Below are 7715 nucleotides of genomic sequence, written 5' to 3'. Positions count from 1 at the left end.
ATTGTTAATTGTGATTTATGATAATTCTCCAGCCATGTAAATCTTGACAAACATAAAGGTTTGAGTTTTATGTGGGTAATAAAACAATTTGGCAGCAACACAGTTCTTATTTCTTCACTCTGAAAAGGGCAGGAAACCACTGTAGACAAATCTTCACTAAAGATAGTGAGCAGATCCAGCATGATCAATTTAATCTTACTTTAGATCTTAACCCAATTTGATTAGCTAGCAAATAGGTTCTCTAACCCCCACGGTGATATTTTTTTTTCTGGAGCTTCTGTTATCAGCAGAGAGAAGGGATTCACAGCACCATACCTGAATAAACAAAATACCTTTTTAAGTCTAAGTGATTTGCTTCTTATTTGATTCTTACTAACTAAAGCTTATTCTCTTCATAAAGAAAAATTTCTCATTTCATATTTTCTTTTCTCAAGTATGGAGCTTGTATTGTTTCCACAGAGGTCAAATATTTTGAGGCAGGCGAGTTACCTGGTCATATTGTTGGGAAGAAATGTTTAGTGTGGGGGTAGGGAGAGGTTTCATTGACTGGGAATGAAATTAGGAGTTTATTGCAATTGTTCAAGCAAAAGGTGAAAGCTGGAAGACAGTAGAGGGACAAAGAAGGAGATTATGACAGAAATATATCACAGAGGAGGAGTTTACAGGATTTAGTGACTGATTGACTATAGGTGATAAAGATGAGGGAGGTACCCAGGATAATCCCTCTGTTTTGAATTGGGTGGATAATTACACCATTAATTTAGAGAGAGAGTACAGAAGAGATACAGATGTGGAGGAAGTAGATAAGTAAAACTCAGTATGAAGTGTTACAGTGTACGTTCTCTGCTTCCAGGGCCTTGGAGCTGTGGGAGATCAAGATTTGGCCACGTGAAATATCTCTCTTTACCTTGATTGTTTTCTCTGACGGACATTTGACCTCCCCCACTAACTGCCTAAAGAGTTTGACCTAGTAACTCCTTCCTGGAACAGATCTTCCATCTGATGGCTGTAATATAATGTAAAATAGATGTTACAATAGGAAAGGCAGCAACAAGCCCATCTTATCGAAAGTTCTGTCTTTCTGGCCACATTCTCTGGATGGCCCTGCTAGGAGTTGCCAGACAAACATTTACATTTATAAGGGAAGCTCCATTTGTAAAGGTATCTCCCTCTCAGTATTGGGAAGAGGGGCAACGACCTCATTTCTAGAAACTTATCAATGTGGAAGGTGAGGCCTTAAATCTGCATAATAACGTTACTCTTGTTTACCGTGCTTTAGTGGTAATCTCCTGTAACTGACTCCCCCCACCCGCAACATCCTCCTTTGTCCTTAGCTGAGCATGGTATTTAAGACGAGAATTTCTGCTATTGTGTTGAGAAACGCAGTGTCTCTGCTTTCTCCCATGTATATATGTTATTAAACTTGGTATTATTTTCTCCTGCTAACCTGTCTTGTTAATTATTTGGCCAGCCATAAGAACCCTAAGCGAAAGGGCAGAGGGGGATTCTCCCTCTTCCCCCGACAGAGCACAGGACAGAAAACAGAAAAGAGAAATCACGAATCCTACTGTATATATGTCACAATTTTTGTTAAAGGCTGCTGACTGGTTCCTTATTCTCCACCTGCTGGCTGAGTGGAAAGTGCTGGGTTATAGAGGAGAAAAATCAGAGCCAGAGACTAAAGAAAAACAATTTTATTTCTTTTTAGTTAAAATAAATGCCTCCACCCTGCTGCACTAGACTGTTCCATCAGGAGATGTGGTGTGAGAGAAAGAGAGTTGAAAAGGGAGTTTGTGAGGGCTTTGTCCTCTGCCTTCCCCAACGGGGTCTTATGTGCTCACTGTGTCTCCCAACAAAGGGAAGGTGCTCCTCCCTGAAAGGCTAGTGATGTTTTCTGAATGGAGGGTCCAACTGGTAGCTGCTTCTATGGTGTCTGTTAAGTGGCAGAAAACAAAGCAAATGGAAGGAGTCAAGATCTTCCTTGCCTTGTTTTCCCTTGGATTTAAAGTCTGCCATGTCAGATTGCTAGAATCCCTGAAGCCTGGATAAACCCAAGACTGTAGCTGTGAGCGTGGGGTGGCTTGTTTGCACCCTTCAATACACTGCCCAGTAGTGAGGGGGACACCAGAAGTATGCATCTGGTGCATACTGGGCGAGACGCCCAGATGGGCACCAACAAGCCATGGCGTGTGCTACACAACAGAGCCACATCTGAATATCTGGGTGAGATACCAAACTGTCCCAACCTCAACAGTTAAATCCCGCCAGCAACTGAAGGAAAATGAAGCTGTGGCTGAGAAGGGGACTGCTCCCTCTGGGTGATCTGAAGTCATTACCTGGGAGCTGGGCACTGACCAGGGAGTGGAAGGGTAAAGAGCAGGTCACACCCTTTCCCTCTTGTTTAATGAGGACGCTTATAATCCATATGGGGCCCAGGAGTGGAGAAAGGGCTTTGAACTCCAAGGGAACTAATGGTGATAAATACTGTCTAACTGACAAATTGTCAGACTGTCCGAGCTTGCCAGATTGGAATAAACTAAGTGTCAGCTTTAGGCTGACTGGGGGCTCAAAAGCAATTGACCCCAGAATAAGGAAAAATGTAGTTCATTTTTCTTTTTTTTTTCTTTTTTTTTGTGAGGAAGACCGGCCCAGAGCTAATATCCGATGCCAATCCTCTTCTTTTTCGCTGAGGAAGACTGGCCCTGGGCTAACATCTGTGCCCATCTTCCTCCACTTTATATGGGACGCCGCCACAGCATGGCTTAACAAGCGGTGCGTTGGTGCATGCCCAGGATCCGAACCAGCGACACCCAGGCCACCGCAGCGGAGTGCGCACGCTTAACTGCTTGCGCCACTGGGCTGGCCCTGTAGTTCATTTTTATACTTATTTTACTGTCAATTTTTCAGTGTATACCCCCCACAGAGATGCAACCAAATGCTGTATGTGGGTCGAAGGGCAAGTTCGTTAATGAGATAGTGTCTGTGGAGGGACAGAACATTAGAGGAATCTTGAGAATAATCTCATACTTCCTGGTGAGGTTGCAAAGAGGTAGCTAAGAGTCAGAAATGGTAATAGCTTAAGAAAACATAGAAAGGTAATGGTAGATCTGGGTCAAGAACATGCCTTCTCAATGAGGGTAAAAATGGTTTTTGCGGGGTGAAAAAAATCTTTATATCTCTCTCTATATATATCGGATATGCATTACATACAGTACTGTGGGAGATCAAGATTTGGCGACCCTGAAATATATCTCTTTACCTTGATTGTTTTCTCTGAGAGACATTTGACCTCCCCCACTAACTGCCTAAAGAATTTGACATGGTGGCTCCTTCCTGGAACAGATCTTCTATCATGATGGCTGTAATGATAATGTAAAATAGATGTTACAGTGGGAGGGGCACCAAGCCCCTTTTATCAAAAAACTCTATCTCTCCCTGACCACATTATCTATAGATGACCCTGAAAAGAATTGTCTTCTTGCCCTCTGAAGTCCCAGACCACTACCCACCCCCAACATGCTCCTCGCCTTTAGCTGCAATACTTAAGCAAGCAGCTTAGAGGGACTAGTTGCTCATTTCTGAGTTTCTCCCATGTATACATGTTATTAAACTTGGTATTATTTTCTCCTGCTAACCTGTCTTGTTAATTATTTGGCCAGCCATAAGAACCTTAAGGCAAAGGGCAGAGGGAGATTCTCCCTCTTCCCCCACAGTTTTGACATAGTCACCAGGATCCCCACTGGCTGGCAAGTTGCCTTCTCTGGCTGGAAGACCTGCCTTCTCCTTGGACTACTGCAGATGGTGAAATACGGGAACGCCTGACGAAAGCTGGCAAAGGTAAGACTTCTTACCATGTCAGCCTCCCGGAATCTCTATCTGCGGAGTCCGGCGGAAGCAAGTGGTGAGAATTTTTTTCTCTTTCTAAATTTGAATTGGCAGGAGAAAATATTTGGGAAACTAGTTTCTTGTGCTTTTAGTGACTCTGGTAAATTTGGTAGAGTACTCTTGGTTTTGATCTTGATCCCTTTTCCTCCCAGAGTAGTCTCTGTCTTGTTCTGTGTCCTGAGAACTTGGCTTTGTGACCAGTGAGAATATTCTCCTTGGTCTCCACCATATGGAAGGTGCATTTACCAGGGTGCCCCTTGGTGGCCAGTCGAGTAGACTAGGGTTACGAACTGTCTTTGTCCGGCTGTACCAAGCTCTCAGGGGAGTGTGTCATAAAGGGCCCAGTCCATAAGGGCTTTTGTCGTCTTAACCTTCGTTGCTTGTTAGTGCTGGAAAAATCCCATTCCAGTATCGCCTGCCCGGTGTGACTGGAGGCGTCCCACACTATTGTGGGAGACCGGAGACACCGTTTTCACTACACCATCCTTACTGCCTGTGCAACGAAGGTCTTTACTTTCTCTGAATATCTTTGGGAGTGAATTCTGTAGATCATGGGGGCTACATCATCTGCGCCTTCACCAGGGATGCCTCTTGCGTCCATGGTAAAGATTTATTCTAAGCGTGGAAAGTTACCTCCGGGTTTTTCCTTAAAAAGGCTTATTGGATTGAGTCACTATTGGAATAAATATACAAATGAAGATCCTACTCGTCAATGGTCAGACGACGGATCAGACGATGGATCCTTTGAATTGGAAAAACTTCTAAATTGGGGGAAAAAAATGTTTTGAGAGCTCTCGCACAATTGTTTAATTGGTACCTAAAAAAAGGCCAGAAAAAGGAAGGGAAAAATTTGAATAGCCTTAAGACCTTGACTCAGGTTACAATTGAATTGAGAACATGTAAAAGTATAAGTGTTGATAAGATTATAAAGGTTAAAATGTTTGAGCTAATTTTATATAAAGAGGTTACATCAACTTTGCCTGAGTATGTTTTAAAATGTCTGACTGGGAATGCTTCCCTTGTCCAAAATTAGAAGACCACGACCTATTGATAAAAATCTTAACGATAGCTATGTTTAGAGGTATAAGAGGTGATGAAATTTACATGAAGTTTTGTAGATAGAAACTGACGTTATTTCTATTACAGAACTGGTTAACAAAAATAGTAATTTTTTTTTTTAAGATTTTATTTATTTATTTATTTTCCCCCCAAAGCCCCAGTAGACAGTTGTATGTCATAGCTGCACATCCTTCCCATTGCTGTATGTGGGACTCGGCCTCAGCATGGCCAGAGAAGCAGTGTGTCGGTGTGCGCCCGGGATCCGAACCCGGGCTGCCAGCAGCGGAGCGTGCGCACTTAACCGCTAAGCCACGGGGCCGGCCCCCAAAAATAGTAATTTAAATGAGGGCTAATTTTATCTGAAGTCCTATGAAGTCTTGTAGGAAATCTAAATAATTATTGGGAATAAGTAACTAAATAGTTGTGAAAAAGATGAATGTTGGGTGAAGTTTAAACAATAATTATGTGTTATGGTGGTTACAGCTTCCAAACTCTTTTTGGTAACTTAAAACTTTAGAGTTTTGCTAAATTTTATGATAAAAATTCAATTGAGTATCTAGATCATTTCCAAATAAGATAAGCTATCAGACATTGATTGCTAAATGTACATTTGTCTAGTTTTGGTTTTTCATTACAGGAAAACTAAAAGGTATTTTGGGTCTATTGGTAAACATGTGTTTTATTAAAAGATTGTACTGTAAAGTAACATTTCCAGAAATTATGAAGTGTTTATAAATTTTCCAAGCCACAAGACGCTACTGTAAAAAAAATTTATAATTGTTTACTTAGTTTTTACTTGCAAATTAAGGTTTCTAAGGGTTAAAATTTCAAATTAGTATATGTGATTGAAGCTACTAAAAATTAAGAAAAATATGTCTGTGTACAGGGAAAGTAAGATGTATAAAGAATGGAAATATTTTGTTTGGTTGAGTAAGAAAGATAAATTTGTCCTCAAGTACTAGGAGGGAAAAGAAAGACATGAGACAAATTCTGAATGTAAAAAGAAAGTTATAGAAGGTTTGTGGAAGAGGAATTCTGGAAAAGGAGTTTTTGCATGGTCAAGTTGGCTAAGATTAAAATGAATTTAATTAAGTAAATGAGTTTTAATATCAGAAGTAAGCTGGCACAAAATTATAATTTGGTCTTATTTCTCTTAAAAGGATAATTTTCTTGAACTTGGTAAAGAGGTTATAAAATATTTTTCTTTACCTTTAAGTAAGTCTATCTAAAAGACAGAAAATCTATGTTTTGTTAAAATAATTTCCTACGTTCAAAAGACTGAGGTCTCTCTATTAAGGCTTTTTGGACTGTTAATGCTCTGTTTGCTTTGACTTTTTATATTTTTGACAAGCTCCCCAAAATTCATATCTTAAATAAAGTCTTTTTTTTTGCTTTCTTTCTTTGAGAATTTTCAAAGGGCCCTGGAACTTCTCAAAGAAATTTGCTCTCTTCCTATAAGGAGAAAGATACTAAACTTATTAGGCTTATTCAGTATGTTAAATTACATGGAAAGCATTGTTAGACAAGGGATGATAAGCCTGCTTAGGTAGTATTATGTGGGTAAATGTTATTGATATAGGTGTTTTAAAATTGTATAACATTACTGAAATTCTGATCTGTCCTGGTTATCAGTCATAATTCCGGTTATTATTATTTTAAAGTGTTGTATGTCACAAAATTAACCAAATTCCTCTGTCAATTGCCATTTTGAGGTCTTGTTGTTTACAGACTTATTTCTTTGCTCTAATGCTTTTGCAAAATATGTTTCAACTTCAGAAAAATTCATGGAAAGGACTCTGACATTTACACTGGAGTACAGGTTTCTGACAAACTTTCTGATCATAAAACTGAACTTGGTAAGAAATTACAGAAATCTGATGGAGAAACTGATGACTTCATGAAGCTGCTAACAAAAAGATTGGGATCAAGAATGGATTACACAGGACTGAATGAACTGATAAGGATGATTATAATTTTTATGATTTTTCACTTGAAGTATTGCTGAATTTTTAATGTTTTGTTTTTTCAGATTTAAGGAAAACTTTTTCTCTTTTCTCCTGAGCTAGCTATGATTTATAGCAATTTGGTAAATGATACTTTTGCAAGCAAAATTGAAATATTTCTCTTTTTCTCTCTACCTGATCCCTCCAGAATTTAAAAACTCTTAGTAAGTGAGTATTGTTGTTTTCATGGCAATATAGTTATTTGCATAAGTTCAATAAGAATCTGTTCTCCTTATAACAGGACACAATTGGAAACACTGGTTATATTACCAAGGCTGTGACTGGAACATCATATTTGCGATATAGCCATTCAGCTTTTGAGGTATGAAGATTGAACTTTATGGAATAAAGCCACGTGGAAATATTGGCCTGGTACCTTATGTTCCAAGCAGCACTTTCCAGGATAAGTAAAGAATGTCACTTATCTGGCAGGTACAAGAAACCTTGAAATATTTTGGGGGAACCTCGGAAGAGAGGACTTCACCCAAATCTGTAGGTATTACAGGCGAAGTCTGATGACAAAATCCTTGGCTTGGCTTTCCTGGCCTCGAGAGACCTTTAAAGGTCAATCTGAGATTCCTTATAAAAAGTTCCAGCAGGGCCGGCTCCGTGGCTTAGCGGTTAAGTGCGCGCGCTCTGATGCTGGCGGCCCGGGTTCGGATCCCGGGCACGCCCCAAGGCACCACTTCTCCGTCCAACCCAAACCCGGGCACACCCCAAGGCACCACTTCTCCGTCCAACCCGAGGCCGAGTCCCACGTACAGCAAC

The sequence above is a fragment of the Diceros bicornis genome, chromosome 6, assembly GCF_020826845.1.
Source record: "Diceros bicornis minor isolate mBicDic1 chromosome 6, mDicBic1.mat.cur, whole genome shotgun sequence".
NCBI lineage: Eukaryota > Metazoa > Chordata > Mammalia > Perissodactyla > Rhinocerotidae > Diceros > Diceros bicornis.
Note: the sequence above shows the minus strand (reverse complement) of the source record.